General features: G+C 39.4%; 2 non-coding genes across 2 annotated transcripts; both read left to right on the top strand.

The window, feature by feature from the left end:
• The first annotated feature begins 8,859 nt into the window (after positions 1 to 8,859).
• Positions 8,860 to 8,931, top strand: trnaq-uug (transfer RNA glutamine (anticodon UUG)). Its single transcript has one exon. It is a non-coding gene; the product is annotated as a tRNA-Gln (tRNA).
• A 2,344-nt stretch (positions 8,932 to 11,275) lies between these two features.
• On the top strand, positions 11,276 to 11,347 carry trnaq-uug (transfer RNA glutamine (anticodon UUG)). The gene has a single exon. It is a non-coding gene; the product is annotated as a tRNA-Gln (tRNA).
• Positions 11,348 to 21,058: the final 9,711 nt, after the last annotated feature.

Raw genomic sequence — 21,058 nt, 5'->3', positions numbered from 1 at the left:
CAGATGATACTGCCTGATCAATGTAATCTTCCACATTCAGTTGAATCACTTCCGAAGAACACATAGGTGGGGGAGTGGAGCTGAAGAGCCCAAGCTGATGTTTCTGTTCATACCGTCCTATGCTTTTCTTGGTTTCTGGACCTTTCCATCCAGACACACAAGCATTGCCAGGTTGGAAGGAATATATAACATAAGGTATAAGTTTAAACCCATATACCCAATCTGCTACATTTATTTGTAGCTGGCTGCGGGAAATGAAGTCCAGGCCAAGGACAATTCCATATGCAAGGGCTTTGGCTGGAAGCACCGCTGCAGGGGTGTTAATGACCTTTCCATGAAACTTAATGTCCAAAACAACCCAATCCAAAGGGAACTCTGCTTCCCCATTGGCTAAGTACAAAGGACCATGGGTCCACGGTCTTAGGTTTTCATTTGAACTATTCAGTTCAACCCAGAGATGTTCATGTAGGAGAGTATAGCTGGCCCCGGTGTCAACGATAGCTTTTCCAGACCACGACTTAATCTGTATGGGTACCACCAATTGTGATGGAATAATCAGTGAATCAAAGGGAGATATTGGTGAAGAAATCAAAGTATTTTTTCTCTGAGGTTGCTTGGAGTTTACTGTTGACCCAGAAGAGTTGCTGGAGGGTCCACTGGTTTTTGAGTGATAAAGTTTTTGCTTATTTTGGGAAGGAAAATGAGAAGAGATGTAGATGTATACTGATCCAGGGTAATGGGCACCTTTGCAGCACCAACACAGAGGCAGTTTTTCTCCTTGTTGACTACCTGGATGCAATCCTTTCTGCATTTGGTTCACTTTTCTTCCCTGGAGGTTGCGTTCATATGCCAGCTGTTGGTCATGGTCTCTCTCAAATTGATAACCAAGCCGTACAAGATCGTCCACATTGAGAACTCTTCCACTCCAGCTGACTGGCGAGGTAAGGTTTTATGTGTTTCAGAATGAGCTTTACAATGTCTAATTCAGTCAGTTTAGGATTCCAACGTGTGCATAGCGCTCTATATGAATAGGCAAAATCTCGGATGGATTCATCGTCGCCTTGGTTTTTAGTTCGGACACGTTCAGCTAACTCGTCTTCATAGTCTTCAGCCAAAAAGGCAGACACAAAAGCAGTCTTGAATTCCTCCCAAGATGCAACTTTGGAACGTTTTATCTCCCACCAGTCTCGAGCAGTGCCATGGAAGACTGTTCTGAAGGTAGCAAGAATGTCATTGTCAGATAAAGGATGTAAGACAAGGAAATCCTCACATTTGGATAAATAAACTAAGGGGTCAGGATCATCTCCAGGCCGTCCGTATGTAGGAAAAGTTATGTTTAATGTGTTCACTTTTGGGAATTGAAGTAAGACTGGATACAGGGAGCTCTACTCCTGAAGGGTTTTTTAATAGTGGTGAGGCTGGAAGAGTCAGTTGCTTGAATTTTTTGTGTATTTCCTCCATTTCACTCTGGTGAGTTGTAGAAAGTACATCCATCTTTCCATTCACATCATCCACCTTTGCAGATAGCATCTTTAACATTGATGAGCATTCACCAAAGCTTTTAACAATTTCAAGATTTTTCCCTTTCAAAAATTTCTGTGTACTTTGTAACTTACCTTGCAACTCAATTTGCATCTGCTCAACCATAAATCCCTGCTCAGACGTAAGGGAGACTTTAATCTTATCTGTTTCTTCTGACAACAGTGTTTAAATTGCTTTCATTATAGTATCCATTTCCTGGGCTTGCTTGTCCTTATTGGAAGTTACAACGGTATGCAGGTTGCGAAAACTTTGTTCCGTTTGTTCAGTGAATTTGTTTAATTTTGATTCCAGATGGAATCTACTATGTGTACCTGTTTGGCCAACTCATTTAACACTTTATCCTGCCTTTGTTGCAGAATATCCAAATGGACGTGGGCCTGATCTGAAAGCCGACCCAATTCCCTTCCAGGGGTAGGGAGCACAAAAGGAAGCTCACATTGAACAGAGTCAGCAGAAGCACCTTCATGTGTAGACAGCACCGCAAGGGGATTCTTCGTATTTTCCCCAACTGAGGATGCTGTTGCAGATGATGCAATCTCCATGTCCAAAGACTGTAAATGAGATGGGCTTTGTGATGGGTTATATGGATTAGGACCAGGCCTTGGGGTACTTAAGGTTGGCAAAGCATGTATATGTATAGGTGTAGAAAGGTCAGGTGGAAATGGTTCCCAATCTACTGAGGGCAAAAGGGAAACAGGACATATAGGGGTAGACATGGCCAGGGAATAAGAGAAACAATACAGAGCAGCAAGTAGTTACACAGACTCCTGCAGTCTCAATATACATTTCATTTAAACATCAACCAGAAAAACTGAAAATATAAGTACACACACACACACACACACACAGTATTCCACAATAATAATAAGAAGTCCATCAATAACGCAAATGTCCAAGTCTGTTAAGTTCAGTACCCCAACTAGACTTTCCAAATGTTACAGTTCAGTCCCTGTTGGGGCGCCAGTCTGTAGCGTGGTACCTTACTTATGGGGTTTGGGTGCCAGATAGTTCAAATTAACTGTCACTTATAATTTATAATTTGGACATCGCTCAGAACAAAAAAAACATCTATAGGCTACTCAATTCTTACAAAATAAGATTATTATTATTTATGCAATAAATATAAGAAAATACAGATCGTTTCAGTCATAGAAACAGAAATAATGAAAACCAAAACTTCCCATACGTGGGATTAATAGACGAACCCATAAGGAAACAAGCCTCTATTCATACAAGAAAATTTTCACACACAAAAAGCAGAAAAAAACATTTAACCACAAAATAATTCTTAACCAAAACAAAATAGTTGTTCACTTTAAAAGCGGCACTTCAGTGGCGGTGATTTAGGCATACGGGAGTTCGTGAACTTGAAAGCATGGGAAATCGGCAGTCAGATTCCGGTTAATTCTTGGAGTTATTTACAGACAGTAACATCCAACGATTTAAGCATACTGGTTCTCCACAAAAGTATTAAAGAAAGGATCTCAAACCCGTGATGTGCCTCCGAACCCTCAAAGCTCCGCTCGCTCGTTGATTCACCTTGTCAGGATATTCCCGAAGTGTTCTCCAGCCTCTGGGATCCATATCCACAAGATTATAATCCACAGTAAAGCATTAGCATGGTCCATGGCAAACGCACACCATCAGTTCCGCCATTCCCACCTGGCTCTAAGAATAAAATTCCAATCAACATGTACATGGACCATTTCTGATTTTTGTTTGATACAGTACCGATTTTGTTTGCATTGCCCAAAACAACTCAGTTGGGAGACATTGAATCCATTGATCCGTCAACAAACATCGGTAGAACCTACCAATACTTAAAGGGAAAAAGGGAAAAGTTTAATCAAGCGAGTGTTTCCAAGGTTGTGGCTCAACAAGCAAGTTCTAGCTAAAAAGTGAGCTGAAATAGACAAACTGTCTTGTCAGAAACCTAGCTTTGTACCAAGTTATTTCTGAGGTCCCAGACAAATTGAAAATGTGAATAGGGTACAATTCAGCGTTTTGTTTTATACACTACTGATTTGTGTGCAGTGGCCAAAATTACTCAGTTTGGAGACTTTCAATCCAGTGATCCCATTTCACATCTCTTGTAAAGATGATTCTGGAGCTAATTCTGTTGAAGGTGAACATGGGCCAAGGCTGAATTCTTTGGTCCATGATGTTGAGCCCACTTTTGCTTATTCTGACTAACATGGCTGGGGTACTGTTAGTCTGGAGCTCTGATGGTGGCAGGTTCCTGCTTGCTCTAAGAATAAAATTCCAATCAACATGTACATGGACCATTTCTGATTTTTGTTTGATACAGTACTGATTTTGTTTGCATTGCCCAAAACAACTCAGTTGGGAGACATTGAATCCATTGATCCGTCAACAAACATCGGTAGAACCTACCAATACTTAAAGGGAAAAAGGGAAAAGTTTAATCAAGCGAGTGTTTCCAAGGTTGTGGCTCAACAAGCAAGTTCTAGCTAAAAAGTGAGCTGAAATAGACAAACTGTCTTGTCAGAAACCTAGCTTTGTACCAAGTTATTTCTGAGGTCCCAGACAAATTGAAAATGTGAATAGGGTACAATTCAGCGTTTTGTTTTATACACTACTGATTTGTGTGCAGTGGCCAAAATTACTCAGTTTGGAGACTTTCAATCCAGTGATCCCATTTCACATCTCTTGTAAAGATGATTCTGGAGCTAATTCTGTTGAAGGTGAACATGGGCCAAGGCTGAATTCTTTGGTCCATGATGTTGAGCCCACTTTTGCTTATTCTGACTAACATGGCTGGGGTACAGTTAGTCTGGAGCTCTGATGGTGGCAGGTTCCTGCTTGCTCTAAGAATAAAATTCCAATCAACATGTACATGGACCATATCTGATTTTTGTTTGATACAGTACTGATTTTGTTTGCATTGCCCAAAACAACTCAGTTGGGAGACATTGAATCCATTGATCCGTCAACAAACATCGGTAGAACCTACGAATACTTAAAGAAAAAAAGGGAAAAGTTTAATCAAGAGACTGTTTCCAAAGTTGTGGCTCAACAAGCAAGTTCTAGCTAAAAAGTGAACTGAAATAGACAAACTGTCTTGTCAGAAACTTAGCCTTGTACTGTTATTTCTGAGGTCCCAGACAAATTGAAAATGTGAATAGGGTACAATTCAGTGTTTTGTTTTATACACTACTGTTTTGTGTGCAGTGGCCCAAATTACTCAGTTTGGAGACTTTCAATCCAGTGATCCCATTTCACATCTCTTGTAAAGATGATTCTGTACATAATTCTGTTGAAGGTGAACATGGGCCAAGGCTGAATTCTTTGGTCCATGATGTTGAGTCCACTTTTGCTTATTCTGACTAACATGGCTGGGGTACTGTTAGTCTGGAGCTCTGATGGTGGCAGGTTCCTGCTTGCTCTAAGAATAAAATTCCAATCAACATGTACATGGACCATTTCTGATTTTTGTTTGATACAGTACTGATTTTGTTTGCATTGCCCAAAACAACTCAGTTGGGAGACATTGAATCCATTGATCCGTCAACAAACATCGGTAGAACCTACCAATACTTAAAGGGAAAAAGGGAAAAGTTTAATCAAGGGAGTGTTTCCAAAGTTGTGGCTCAACAAGTAAGTTCTGGCTTAAAAGTGAGCTGAAATAGACAAACTGTCTTGTCAGAAACTTAGCTTTATACCAAGTTATTTCTGAGGTCCCAGACAAATTGAATAGGGTACAATTCAGCGTTTTGTTTTATACACTACTGATTTGTGTGCAATGGCCAAAATTACTCAGTTTGGAGACTTTCAATCCAGTGATCCCATTTCACATCTCTTGTAAAGATGATTCTGGAGCTAATTCTGTTGAAGGTGAACATGGGCCAAGGCTGAATTCTTTGGTCCATGATGTTGAGCCCACATTTGCTTATTCTGACTAACATGGCTAGGGTAATGTTAGTCTGGAGCTCTGATGGTGGCAGGTTTCTGCTTGCTCTAAGAATAAAATTCCAATCAACATGTACATGGACCATTTCTGATTTTTGTTTGATACTGTACTGATTTTGTTTGCATTGCCCAAAACAACTCAGTTGGGAGACATTGAATCCATTGATCCGTCAACAAACATCGGTAGAACCTACGAATACTTAAAAAAAAAAAGGGAAAAGTTTAATCAAGAGACTGTTTCCAAAGTTGTGGCTCAACAAGCAAGTTCTAGCTAAAAATTGAGCTGAAATAGACAAACTGTCTTGTCAGAAACTTAGCCTTGTACCGTTATTTCTGAGGTCCCAGACAAATTTGAAAATGTGAATAGGGTACAATTCAGTGTTTTGTTTTATACACTACTGATTTGTGTGCAGTGGCCAAAATTACTCAGTTTGGAGACTTTCAATCCAGTGATCCCATTTCACATCTCTTGTAAAGATTATTCTGGAGCTAATTCTGTTGAAGGTGAACATGGGCCAAGGCTGATTTCTTTGGTCCATGATGTTGAGCCCACTTTTGCTTATTCTGACTAACATGGCTGGGGTAATGTTAGTCTGGAGCTCTGATGGTGGCAGGTTCCTGCTTGCTCTAAGAATAAAATTCCAATCAAGATGTACATGGACCATTTCTGATTTTTGTTTGATACAGTACCGATTTTGTTTGCATTGCCCAAAACAACTCAGTTGGGAGACATTGAATCTATTGATCCGTCAACAAACATCGGTAGAACCTACCAATACTTAAAGGGAAAAAGGGAAAAGTTTAATCAAGGGAGTGTTTCCAAAGTTGTGGCTCAACAAGTAAGTTCTGGCTTAAAAGTGAGCTGAAATAGACAAACTGTCTTGTCAGAAACTTAGCTTTGTACCAAGTTATTTCTGAGGTCCCAGACAAATTGAAAATGTGAATAGGGTACAATTCAGCGTTTTGTTTTATACACTACTGATTTGTGTGCAGTGGCCAAAATTACTCAGTTTGGAGACTTTCAATCCAGTGATCCCATTTCACATCTCTTGTAAAGATGATTCTGGAGCTAATTCTGTTGAAGGTGAACATGGGCCAAGGCTGAATTCTTTGGTCCATGATGTTGAGCCCACTTTTGCTTATTCTGACTAACATGGCTGGGGTACAGTTAGTCTGGAGCTCTGATGGTGGCAGGTTCCTGCTTGCTCTAAGAATAAAATTCCAATCAACATGTACATGGACCATTTCTGATTTTTGTTTGATACAGTACTGATTTTGTTTGCATTGCCCAAAACAACTCAGTTGGGAGACATTGAATCCATTGATCCGTCAACAAATATCGGTAGAACCTACGAATACTTAAAGAAAAAAAGGGAAAAGTTTAATCAAGAGACTGTTTCCAAAGTTGTGGCTCAACAAGCAAGTTCTAGCTAAAAAGTGAACTGAAATAGACAAACTGTCTTGTCAGAAACTTAGCCTTGTACTGTTATTTCTGAGGTCCCAGACAAATTGAAAATGTGAATAGGGTACAATTCAGTGTTTTGTTTTATACACTACTGTTTTGTGTGCAGTGGCCCAAATTACTCAGTTTGGAGACTTTCAATCCAGTGATCCCATTTCACATCTCTTGTAAAGATGATTCTGAAGCTAATTCTGTTGAAGGTGAACATGGGCCAAGGCTGAATTCTTTGGTCCATGATGTTGAGCCCACTTTTGCTTATTCTGACTAACATGGCTGGGGTAGTGTTAGTCTGGAGCTCTGATGGTGGCAGGTTCCTGCTTGCTCTAAGAATAAAATTCCAATCAACATGTACATGGACCATTTCTGATTTTTGTTTGATACAGTACCGATTTTGTTTGCATTGCCCAAAACAACTCAGTTGGGAGACATTGAATCCATTGATCCGTCAACAAACATCGGTAGAACCTACCAATACTTAAAGGGAAAAAGGGAAAAGTTTAATCAAGCGAGTGTTTCCAATGTTGTGGCTCAACAAGCAAGTTCTAGCTAAAAAGTGAGCTGAAATAGACAAACTGTCTTGTCAGAAACCTAGCTTTGTACCAAGTTATTTCTGAGGTCCCAGACAAATTGAAAATGTGAATAGGGTACAATTCAGCGTTTTGTTTTATACACTACTGATTTGTGTGCAGTGGCCAAAATTACTCAGTTTGGAGACTTTCAATCCAGTGATCCCATTTCACATCTCTTGTAAAGATGATTCTGGAGCTAATTCTGTTGAAGGTGAACATGGGCCAAGGCTGAATTCTTTGGTCCATGATGTTGAGCCCACTTTTGCTTATTCTGACTAACATGGCTGGGGTACAGTTAGTCTGGAGCTCTGATGGTGGCAGGTTCCTGCTTGCTCTAAGAATAAAATTCCAATCAACATGTACATGGACCATTTCTGATTTTTGTTTGATACAGTACTGATTTTGTTTGCATTGCCCAAAACAACTCAGTTGGGAGACATTGAATCCATTGATCCGTCAACAAACATCGGTAGAACCTACCAATACTTAAAGGGAAAAAGGGAAAAGTTTAATCAAGGGAGTGTTTCCAAAGTTGTGGCTCAACAAGTAAGTTCTGGCTTAAAAGTGAGCTGAAATAGACAAACTGTCTTGTCAGAAACTTAGCTTAATACCAAGTTATTTCTGAGGTCCCAGACAAATTGAATAGGGTACAATTCAGCGTTTTGTTTTATACACTACTGATTTGTGTGCAATGGCCAAAATTACTCAGTTTGGAGACTTTCAATCCAGTGATCCCATTTCACATCTCTTGTAAAGATGATTCTGCAGCTAATTTTGTTGAAGGTGAACATGGGCCAAGGCTGAATTCTTTGGTCCATCATGTTGAGCCCACTTTTGCTTATTCTGACTAACATGGCTGGGGTAATGTTAGTCTGGAGCTCTGATGGTGGCAGGTTCCTGCTTGCTCTAAGAATAAAATTCCAATCAAGATGTACATGGACCATTTCTGATTTTTGTTTGATACAGTACCGATTTTGTTTGCATTGCCCAAAACAACTCAGTTGGGAGACATTGAATCCATTGATCCGTCAACAAACATCGGTAGAACCTACCAATACTTAAAGGGAAAAAGGGAAAAGTTTAATCAAGCGAGTGTTTCCAAAGTTGTGGCTCAACAAGTAAGTTCTGGCTTACAAGTGAGTTGAAATAGCTCAGTTGGGAGAGCCTCAGACTGAATATCTGAAGGTCCCTGGTGCAATCCCAGGTTCGGCATTCCTCTTGGTATCTTGACAACAGCGGCATAATCACTGGCCTTTTAGGTAGTAGCTGCTTGCCAGAAGCCTGACAATGTAATTACTGCTTGGTCAGAATGTGGCTGTAATTGCCTGGAAAAGAATACAATCAACAAAACACCTTGGTTCCATGGTGTAATGGTTAGCACTCTGGACTTTGAATCCAGTGATCTGAGTTCAAATCTCAGTGGAACCTGACAAGAGTTAGCATAGGTACCTCTATGAAACTAGACAAACTGTTGTGTCAGAAACTTAGCTTTTTTGGTCCATGATGTTGAGCCCACATTTGCTTTTTCTGACTAACATGGCTGGGGTACTGGAGCTCTGATGCTGGCAGGTTCCTGCTTGCTCTAAGAATAAAATTCCAATCAACATGTACATGGACCATTTCTGATTTTTGTTTGATACAGTACTGATTTTGTTTGCATTGCCCAAAACAACTCAGTTGGGAGACATTGAATCCATTGATCCGTCAACAAACATCGGTAGAACCTACGAAAACTTAAAGAAAAAAAGGGAAAAGTTTAATCAAGAGACTGTTTCCAAAGTTGTCGCTCAACAAGCAAGTTCTAGCTAAAAAGTGAGCTGAAATAGACAAACTGTCTTGTCAGAAACTTAGCTTTGTACCAAGTTATTTCTGAGGTCCCAGACAAATTGAAAATGTGAATAGAGTACAATTCAGTGTTTTGTTTTATACACTACTGATTTGTGTGCAGTGGCCAAAATTACTCAGTTTGGAGACTTTCAATCCAGTGATCCCATTTCACATCTCTTGTAAAGATGATTCTGGAGCTAATTCTGTTGAAGGTGAACATGGGCCAAGGCTGAATTCTTTGGTCCATGATGTTGAGCCCACTTTTGCTTATTCTGACTAACATGGCTGGGGTAATGTTAGTCTGGAGCTCTGATGGTGGCAGGTTCCTGCTTGCTCTAAGAATAAAATTCCAGTCAACATGTACATGGACCATTTCTGATTTTTGTTTGATACAGTACTGATTTTGTTTGCATTGCCCAAAACAACTCAGTTGGGAGACATTGAATCCATTGATCCGTCAACAAACATCGGTAGAACCTACGAATACTTAAAGAAAAGAAGGGAAAAGTTTAATCAAGAGACTGTTTCCAAAGTTGTGGCTCAACAAGCAAGTTCTAGCTTAAAAGTGAGCTGAAATAGAAAAACTGTCTTGTCAGAAACTTAGCTTTGTACCAAGTTATTTCTGAGGTCCCAGACAAATTCAAAATGTGAATAGGGTACAATTCAGCGTTTTGTTTTATACACTACTGATTTGTGTGCAGTGGCCAAAATTACTCAGTTTGGAGACTTTCAATCCAGTGATCCCATTTCACATCTCTTGTAAAGATGATTCTGGAGCTAATTCTGTTGAAGGTGAACATGGGCCAAGGCTGAATTCTTTGGTCCATGATGTTGAGCCCACTTTTGCTTATTCTGACTAACATGGCTGGGGTAATGTTAGTCTGGAGCTCTGATGGTGGCAGGTTCCTGCTTGCTCTAAGAATAAAATTCCAATCAAGATGTACATGGACCATTTCTGATTTTTGTTTGATACAGTACCGATTTTGTTTGCATTGCCCAAAACAACTCAGTTGGGAGACATTGAATCCATTGATCCGTCAACAAACATCGGTAGAACCTACCAATGCTTAAAGGGAAAAAGGGAAAAGTTTAATCAAGAGAGTGTTTCCAAAGTTGTGGCTCAACAAGTAAGTTCTGGCTTAAAAGTGAGCTGAAATAGACAAACTGTCTTGTCAAAAACTTAGCTTTGTACCAAGTTATTTCTGAGGTCCCAGACAAATTGAAAATGTGAATAGGGTACAATTCAGCGTTTTGTTTTATACACTACTGATTTGTGTGCAGTGGCCAAAATTACTCAGTTTGGAGACTTTCAATCCAGTGATCCCAATTCACATCTCTTGTAAAGATGATTCTGCAGCTAATTCTGTTGAAGGTGAACATGGGCCAAGGCTGAATTCTTTGGTCCATCATGTTGAGCCCACTTTTGCTTATTCTGACTAACATGGCTGGGGTAATGTTAGTCTGGAGCTCTGATGGTGGCAGGTTCCTGCTTGCTCTAAGAATAAAATTCCAATCAAGATGTACATGGACCATTTCTTATTTTTGTTTGATACAGTACCGATTTTGTTTGCATTGCCCAAAACAACTCAGTTGGGAGACATTGAATCCATTGATCCGTCAACAAACATCGGTAGAACCTACCAATACTTAAAGGGAAAAAGGGAAAAGTTTAATCAAGCGAGTGTTTCCAAAGTTGTGGCTCAACAAGTAAGTTCTGGCTTACAAGTGAGTTGAAATAGCTCAGTTGGGAGAGCCTCAGACTGAATATCTGAAGGTCCCTGGTGCAATCCCAGGTTTGGCATTCCTCTTGGTATCTTGACAACAGCGGCATAATCACTGGCCTTTTAGGTAGTAGCTGCTTGCCAGAAGCCTGACAATGTAATTACTGCTTGGTCAGAATGTGGCTGTAATTGCCTGGAAAAGAATACAATCAATAAAACACCTCGGTTCCATGGTGTAATGGTTAGCACTCCGGACTTTGAATCCGGTGATCTGAGTTCAAATCTCAGTGGAACCTGACGAGAGTTAGCATAGGTACCTCTATGAAACTAGACAAACTGTCGTGTCAGAAAGTTAGCTTTTTTGGTCCATGATGTTGAGCCCACATTTGCTTTTTCTGACTAACATGGCTGGGGTACTGGAGCTCTGATGCTGGCAGGTTCCTGCTTGCTCTAAGAATAAAATTCCAATCAACATGTACATGGACCATTTCTGATTTTTGTTTGATACAGTACTGATTTTGTTTGCACTGCCCAAAACAACTCAGTTGGGAGACATTGAATCCATTGATCCGTCAACAAACATCGGTAGAACCTACGAAAACTTAAATAAAAAAAGGGAAAAGTTTAATCAAGAGACTGTTTCCAAAGTTGTAGCTCAACAAGCAAGTTCTAGCTAAAAAGTGAGCTGAAATAGACAAACTGTCTTGTCAGAAACTTAGCTTTGTACCAAGTTATTTCTGAGGTCCCAGACAAATTGAAAATGTGAATAGGGTACAATTCAGTGTTTTGTTTTATACACTACTGATTTGTGTGCAGTGGCCAAAATTACTCAGTTTGGAGACTTTCAATCCAGTGATCCCATTTCACATCTCTTGTAAAGATGATTCTTGAGCTAATTCTGTTGAAGGTGAACATGGGCCAAGGCTGAATTCTTTGGTCCATGATGTTGAGCCCACTTTTGCTTATTCTGACTAACATGGCTGGGGTAATGTTAGTCTGGAGCTCTGATGGTGGCAGGTTCCTGCTTGCTCTAAGAATAAAATTCCAGTCAACATGTACATGGACCATTTCTGATTTTTGTTTGATACAGTACTGATTTTGTTTGCATTGCCCAAAACAACTCAGCTGGGAGACATTGAATCCATTGATCCGTCAACAAACATCGGTAGAACCTACGAATACTTAAAGAAAAGAAGGGAAAAGTTTAATCAAGAGACTGTTTCCAAAGTTGTGGCTCAACAAGCAAGTTCTAGCTTAAAAGTGAGCTGAAATAGACAAACTGTCTTGTCAGAAACTTAGCTTTATACCAAGTTATTTCTGAGGTCCCAGACAAATTGAATAGGGTACAATTCAGCGTTTTGTTTTATACACTACTGATTTGTGTGCAATGGCCAAAATTACTCAGTTTGGAGACTTTCAATCCAGTGATCCCATTTCACATCTCTTGTAAAGATGATTCCGGAGCTAATTCTGTTGAAGGTGAACATGGGCCAAGGCTGAATTCTTTGGTCCATGATGTTGAGCCCACATTTGCTTATTCTGACTAACATGGCTGGGGTAATGTTAGTCTGGAGCTCTGATGGTGGCAGGTTCCTGCTTGCTCTAAGAATAAAATTCCAATCAACATGTACATGGACCATTTCTGATTTTTGTTTGATACAGTACTGATTTTGTTTGCATTGCCCAAAACAACTCAGTTGGGAGACATTGAATCCATTGATCCGTCAACAAACATCGGTAGAACCTACGAATACTTAAAGAAAAAAAGGGAAAAGTTTAATCAAGAGACTGTTTCCAAAGTTGTGGCTCAACAAGCAAGTTCTAGCTAAAAAGTGAGCTGAAATAGACAAACTGTCTTGTCAGAAACTTAGCTTTGTACCAAGTTATTTCTGAGGTCCCAGACAAATTCAAAATGTGAATAGGGTACAATTCAGCGTTTTGTTTTATACACTACTGATTTGTGTGCAGTGGCCAAAATTACTCAGTTTGGAGACTTTCAATCCAGTGATCCCATTTCACATCTCTTGTAAAGATGATTCTGGAGCTAATTCTGTTGAAGGTGAACATGGGCCAAGGCTGAATTCTTTGGTCCATGATTTTGAGCCCACTTTTGCTTATTCTGACTAACATGGCTGGGGTAATGTTAGTCTGGAGCTCTGATGGTGGCAGGTTCCTGCTTGCTCTAAGAATAAAATTCCAATCAAGATGTACATGGACCATTTCTGATTTTGGTTTGATACAGTACCGATTTAGTTTGCATTGCCCAAAACAACTCAGTTGGGAGACATTGAATCCATTGATCCGTCAACAAACATCGGTAGAACCTACCAATACTTAAAGGGAAAAAGGGAAAAGTTTAATCAAGAGAGTGTTTCCAAAGTTGTGGCTCAACAAGTAAGTTCTGGCTTAAAAGTGAGCTGAAATAGACAAACTGTCTTGTCAAAAACTTATCTTTGTACCAAGTTATTTCTGAGGTCCCAGACAAATTGAAAATGTGAATAGGGTACAATTCAGCGTTTTGTTTTATACACTACTGATTTGTGTGCAGTGGCCAAAATTACTCAGTTTGGAGACTTTCAATCCAGTGATCCCAATTCACATCTCTTGTAAAGATGATTCTGGAGCTAATTCTGTTGAAGGTGAACATGGGCCAAGGCTGAATTCTTTGGTCCATGATGTTGAGCCCACTTTTGCTTATTCTGACTAACATGGCTGGGGTAATGTTAGTCTGGAGCTCTGATGGTGGCAGGTTCCTGCTTGCTCTAAGAATAAAATTCCAATCAAGATGTACATGGACCATTTCTGATTTTTGTTTGATACAGTACCGATTTTGTTTGCATTGCCCAAAACAACTCATTTGGGAGACAATGAATCCATTGATCCGTCAACAAACATCGGTAGAACCTACCAATACTTAAAGGGAAAAAGGGAAAAGTTTAATCAAGGGAGTGTTTCCAAAGTTGTGGCTCAACAAGTAAGTTCTGGCTTAAAAGTGAGCTGTAATAGACAAACTGTCTTGTCAGAAACTTAGCTTTATACCAAGTTATTTCTGAGGTCCCAGACAAATTGAATAGGGTACTATTCAGCGTTTTGTTTTATACACTACTGATTTGTGTGCAATGGCCAAAATTACTCAGTTTGGAGACTTTCAATCCAGTGATCCCATTTCACATCTCTTGTAAAGATGATTCTGTAGATAATTCTGTTGAAGGCGAACATGGGCCAAGGCTGAATTCTTTGGTCCATGATGTTGAGCCCACATTTGCTTATTCTGACTAACATGGCTAGGGTAATGTTAGTCTGGAGCTCTGATGGTGGCAGGTTTCTGCTTGCTCTAAGAATAAAATTCCAATCAACATGTACATGGACCATTTCTGATTTTTGTTTGATACTGTACTGATTTTGTTTGCATTGCCCAAAACAACTCAGTTGGGAGACATTGAATCCATTGATCCGTCAACAAACATCGGTAGAACCTACGAATACTTAAAGAAAAAAAGGGAAAAGTTTAATCAAGAGACTGTTTCCAAAGTTGTGGCTCAACTAGCAAGTTCTAGTTAAAAATTGAGCTGAAATAGACAAACTGTCTTGTCAGAAACTTAGCCTTGTACCGTTATTTCTGAGGTCCCAGACAAATTTGAAAATGTGAATAGGGTACAATTCAGTGTTTTGTTTCATACACTACTGATTTGTGTGCAGTGGCCAAAATTACTCAGTTTGGAGACTTTCAATCCAGTGATCCCATTTCACATCTCTTGTAAAGATTATTCTGGAGCTAATTCTGTTGAAGGTGAACATGGGCCAAGGCTGATTTCTTTGGTCCATGATGTTGAGCCCACATTTGCTTTTTCTGACTAACATGGCTGGGGTACTGGAGCTCTGATGCTGGCAGGTTCCTGCTTGCTCTAAGAATAAAATTCCAATCAACATTTACATGGACCATTTCTGATTTTTGTTTGATACAGTACTGATTTTGTTTGCATTGCCCAAAACAACTCAGTTGGGAGACATTGAATCCATTGATCCGTCAACAAACATCGGTAGAACCTACGAATACTTAAAGAAAAAAAGGGAAAAGTTTAATCAAGAGACTGTTTCCAAAGTTGTCGCTCAACAAGCAAGTTCTAGCTAAAAAGTGAGCTGAAATAGACAAACTGTCTTGTCAGAAACTTAGCTTTGTACCAAGTTATTTCTGAGCTCCCAGACAAATTGAAAATGTGAATAGGGTACAATTCAGCGTTTTGTTTTATACACTACTGATTTGTGTGCAGTGGCCAAAATTACTCAGTTTGGAGACTTTCAATCCAGTGATCCCATTTCACATCTCTTGTAAAGATGATTCTGGAGCTAATTCTGTTGAAGGTGAACATGGGCCAAGGCTGAATTCTTTGGTCCATGATGTTGAGCCCACTTTTGCTTATTCTGACTAACATGGCTGGGGTACTGTTAGTCTGGAGCTCTGATGGTGGCAGGTTCCTGCTTGCTCTAAGAATAAAATTCCAATCAAGGTGTACATGGACCATTTCTGATTTTTGTTTGATACAGTACCGATTTTGTTTGCATTGCCCAAAACAAGTCAGTTGGGAGACATTGAATCCATTGATCCGTCAACAAACATCGGTAGAACCTACGAAAACTTAAAGAAAAAAAGGGAAAAGTTTAATCAAGAGACTGTTTCCAAAGTTGTGGCTCAACAAGCAAGTTCTAGCTTAAAAGTGAGCTGAAATAGACAAACTGTCTTGTCAGAAACTTAGCTTTATACCAAGTTATTTCTGAGGTACCAGACAAATTGAATAGGGTACAATTCAGCGTTTTGTTTTATACACTACTGATTTGTGTGCAATGGCCAAAATTACTCAGTTTGGAGACTTTCAATCCAGTGATCCCATTTCACATCTCTTGTAAAGATGATTCTGTAGATAATTCTGTTGAAGGCGAACATGGGCCAAGGCTGAATTCTTTGGTCCATGATGTTGAGCCCACATTTGCTTATTCTGACTAACATGGCTAGGGTAATGTTAGTCTGGAGCTCTGATGGTGGCAGGTTTCTGCTTGCTCTAAGAATAAAATTCCAATCAACATGTACACGGACCATTTCTGATTTTTGTTTGATACAGTATTGATTTTGTTTGCATTGCCCAAAACAACTCAGTTGGGAGACATTGAATCCATTGATCCGTCAACAAACATCGGTAGAACCTACGAATACTTAAAGAAAAAAAGGGAAAAGTTTAATCAAGAGACTGTTTCCAAAGTTGTGGCTCAACAAGCAAGTTCTAGCTAAAAATTGAGCTGAAATAGACAAACTGTCTTGGCAGAAAATTATCCTTGTACCAAGTTATTTCTGAGGTCCCAGACAAATTGAAAATGTGAATAGGGTACAATTCAGTGTTTTGTTTTATACACTACTGATTTGTGTGCAGTGGCCAAAATTACTCAGTTTGGAGACTTTCAATCCAGTGATCCCATTTCACATCTCTTGTAAAGATGATTCTGGAGCTAATTCTGTTGAAGGTGAACATGGGCCAAGGCTGAATTCTTTGGTCCATGATGTTGAGCCCACTTTTGCTTATTCTGACTAACATGGCTGGGGTACAGTTAGTCTGGAGCTCTGATGGTGGCAGGTTCCTGCTTGCTCTAAGAATAAAATTCCAATCAACATGTACATGGACCATTTCTGATTTTTGTTTGATACAGTACTGATTTTGTTTGCATTGCCCAAAACAACTCAGTTGGGAGACATTGAATCCATGGATCCGTCAACAAACATCGGTAGAACCTACGAATACTTAAAGAAAAAAAGGGAAAAGTTTAATCAAGAGACTGTTTCCAAAGTTGTGGCTCAACAAGCAAGTTCTAGCTTAAAAGTGAGCTGAAATAGACAAACTGTCTTGTCAGAAACTTAGCTTTATACCAAGTTATTTCTGAGGTCACAGACAAATTGAATAGGGTACAATTCAGCGTTTTGTTTTATACACTACTGATTTGTGTGCAATGGCCAAAATTACTCAGTTTGGAGACTTTCAATCCAGTGATCCCATTTCACATCTCTTGTAAAGATGATTCTGGAGCTAATTCTGTTGAAGGTGAACATGGGCCAAGCTGAATTCTTTGGTCCATGATGTTGAGCCCACTTTTGCTTATTCTGACTAACATGGCTGGGGTACTGTTAGTCTGGAGCTCTGATGGTGGCAGGTTCCTGCTTGCTCTAAGAATAAAATTCCAATCAAGATGTACATGGACCATTTCTGATTTTTGTTTGATACAGTACTGATTTTGTTTGCATTGCCCAAAACAACTCAGTTGGGAGACATTGAATCCATGGATCCGTCAACAAACATCGGTAGAACCTACGAATATTTAAAGAAAAAAAGGGAAAAGTTTAATCAAGAGACTGTTTCCAAAGTTGTGGCTCAACAAGCAAGTTCTAGCTTAAAAGTGAGCTGAAATAGACAAACTGTCTTGTCAGAAACTTAGCTTTATACCAAGTTATTTCTGAGGTCCCAGACAAATTGAATAGGGTACAATTCAGTGTTTTGTTTTATACACTACTGAATTGTGTGCAATGGCCAAAATTACTCAGTTTGGAGACTTTCAATCCAGTGATCCCATTTCACATCTCTTGTAAAGATGATTCTGGAGCTAATTCTGTTGAAGGTGAACATGGGCCAAGGCTGAATTCTTTGGTCCATGATGTTGAGCCCACTTTTGCTTATTCAGACTAACATGGCTGGGGTACTGTTAGTCTGGAGCTCTGATGGTGGCAGGTTCCTGCTTGCTCTAAGAATAAAATTCCAATCAAGATGTACATGGACCATTTCTGATTTTTGTTTGATACAGTACCGATTTTGTTTGCATTGCCCAAAACAACTCAGTTGGGAGACATTGAATCCATTGATCCGTCAACAAACATCGGTAGAACCTACCAATACTTAAAGGGAAAAAGGGAAAAGTTTAATCAAGGGAGTGTTTCCAAAGTTGTGGCTCAACAAGTAAGTTCTGGCTTAAAAGTGAGCTGAAATAGACAAACAGTCTTGTCAGAAACTTAGCTTTATACCAAGTTATTTCTGAGGTCCCAGACAAATTGAATAGGGTACAATTCAGCGTTTTGTTTTATACACTACTGATTTGTGTGCAATGGCCAAAATTACTCAGTTTGGAGACTTTCAATCCAGTGATCCCATTTCACATCTCTTGTAAAGATGATTCTGTAGATAATTCTGTTGAAGGAGAACATGGGCCAAGGCTGAATTCTTTGGTCCATGATGTTGAGCCCACATTTGCTTATTCTGACTAACATGGCTAGGGTAATGTTAGTCTGGAGCTCTGATGGTGGCAGGTTTCTGCTTGCTCTAAGAATAAAATTCCAATCAACATGTACATGGACCATTTCTGATTTTTGTTTGATACTGTACTGATTTTGTTTGCATTGCCCAAAACAACTCAGTTGGGAGACATTGAATCCATTGATCCGTCAACAAACATCGGTAGAACCTACGAATACTTAAAGAAAAAAAGGGAAAATTTTAATCAAGAGACTGTTTCCAAAGTTGTGGCTCAACAAGCAAGTTCTAGCTAAAAATTGAGCTGAAATAGACAAACTGTCTTGGCAGAAAATTAGCCTTGTACCAAGTTATTTCTGAGGTCCCAGACAAATTGAAAATGTGAATAGGGTACAATTCAGTGTTTTGTTTTATACACTACTGATTTGTGTGCAGTGGCCAAAATTACTCAGTTTGGAGACTTTCAATCCAGTGATCCCATTTCACATCTCTTGTAAAGATGATTCTGGAGCTAATTCTGTTGAAGGTGAACATGGGCCAAGGCTGAATTCTTTGGTCCATGATGTTGAGCCCACTTTTGCTTATTCTGACTAACATGGCTGGGGTACTGTTAGTCTGGAGCTCTGATGGTGGCAGGTTCCTGCTTGCTCTAAGAATAAAATTCCAATCAACATGTACATGGACCATTTCTGATTTTTGTTTGATACAGTACTGATTTTGTTTGCATTGCCCAAAACAACTCAGTTGGGAGACATTGAATCCATTGATCCGTCAACAAACATCGGTAGAACCTACGAATACTTAAAGAAAAAAAGGGAAAAGTTTAATCAAGAGACTGTTTCCAAAGTTGTGGCTCAACAAGCAAGTTCTAGCTTAAAAGTGAGCTGAAATAGACAAACTGTCTTGTCAGAAACTTAGCTTTATACCAAGTTATTTCTGAGGTCCCAGACAAATTGAATAGGGTACAATTCAGCATTTTGTTTTATACACTACTGATTTGTGTGCAATGGCCAAAATTACTCAGTTTGGAGACTTTCAATCCAGTGATCCCATTTCACATCTCTTGGAAAGATGATTCTGTAGCTAATTCTGTTGAAGGTGAACATGGGCCAAGCTGAATTCTTTGGTCCATGATGTTGAGCCCACTTTTGCTTATTCTGACTAACATGGCTGGGGTACTGTTAGTCTGGAGCTCTGATGGTGGCAGGTTCCTGCTTGCTCTAAGAATAAAATTCCAATCAACATGTACATGGACCATTTCTGATTTTTGTTTGATACAGTACTGATTTTGTTTGCATTGCCCAAAACAACTCAGTTGGGAGACATTGAATCCATGGATCCGTCAACAAACATCGGTAGAACCTACGAATACTTAAAGAAAAAAAGGGAAAAGTTTAATCAAGAGACTGTTTCCAAAGTTGTGGCTCAACAAGCAAGTTCTAGCTTAAAAGTGAGCTGAAATAGACAAACTGTCTTGTCAGAAACTTAGCTTTATACCAAGTTATTTCTGAGGTCCCAGACAAATTGAATAGGGTACAATTCAGTGTTTTGTTTTATACACTACTGAATTGTGTGCAATGGCCAAAATTACTCAGTTTGGAGACTTTCAATCCAGTGATCCCATTTCACATCTCTTGTAAAGATGATTCTGGAGCTAATTCTGTTGAAGGTGAACATGGGCCAAGGCTGAATTCTTTGGTCCATGATGTTGAGCCCACTTTTGCTTATTCAGACTAACATGGCTGGGGTACTGTTAGTCTGGAGCTCTGATGGTGGCAGGTTCCTGCTTGCTCTAAGAATAAAATTCCAATCAAGATGTACATGGACCATTTCTGATTTTTGTTTGATACAGTACTGATTTTGTTTGCATTGCCCAAAACAACTCAGTTGGGAGACATTGAATCCATTGATCCGTCAACAAACATCGGTAGAACCTACGAATACTTAAAGAAAAAAAGGGAAAAGTTTAATCAAGAGACTGTTTCCAAAGTTGTGGCTCAACAAGCAAGTTCTAGCTTAAAAGTGAGCTGAAATAGACAAACTGTCTTGTCAGAAACTTAGCTTTATACCAAGTTATTTCTGAGGTCCCAGACAAATTGAATAGGGTACAATTCAGTGTTTTGTTTTATACACTACTGAATTGTTTGCAATGGCCAAAATTACTCAGTTTGGAGACTTTCAATCCAGTGATCCCATTTCACATCTCTTGTAAAGATGATTCTGGAGCTAATTCTGTTGAAGGTGAACATGGGCCAAGGCTGAATTCTTTGGTCCATGATGTTGAGCCCACTTTTGCTTATTCTGACTAACATGGCTGGGGTAATGTTAGTCTGGAGCTCTGATGGTGGCAGGTTCCTGCTTGCTCTAAGAATAAAATTCCAATCAACATGTACATGGACCATTTCTGATTTTTGTTTGATACAGTACTGATTTTGTTTGCATTGCCCAAAACAACTCAGTTGGGAGACATTGAATCCATTGATCCGTCAACAAACATCGGTAGAACCTACGAATACTTAAAGAAAAAAAGGGAAAAGTTTAACCAAGAGACTGTTTCCAAAGTTGTGGCTCAACAAGCAAGTTCTAGCTAAAAAGTGAGCTGAAATAGACAAACTGTCTTGTCAGAAACTTAGCTTTGGACCAAGTTATTTCTGAGGTCCCAGACAAATTGAAAATGTGAACAGGGTACAATTCAGCGTTTTGTTTTATACACTACTGATTTGT

Source organism: Ictalurus punctatus, chromosome 10 (assembly GCF_001660625.3).
Source record: "Ictalurus punctatus breed USDA103 chromosome 10, Coco_2.0, whole genome shotgun sequence".
Classification (NCBI taxonomy): Eukaryota; Metazoa; Chordata; class Actinopteri; order Siluriformes; family Ictaluridae; genus Ictalurus; species Ictalurus punctatus.
The sequence above is the reverse complement of the archived record's forward strand: the minus strand, read 5'-3'. Positions and strand labels throughout refer to the sequence as shown.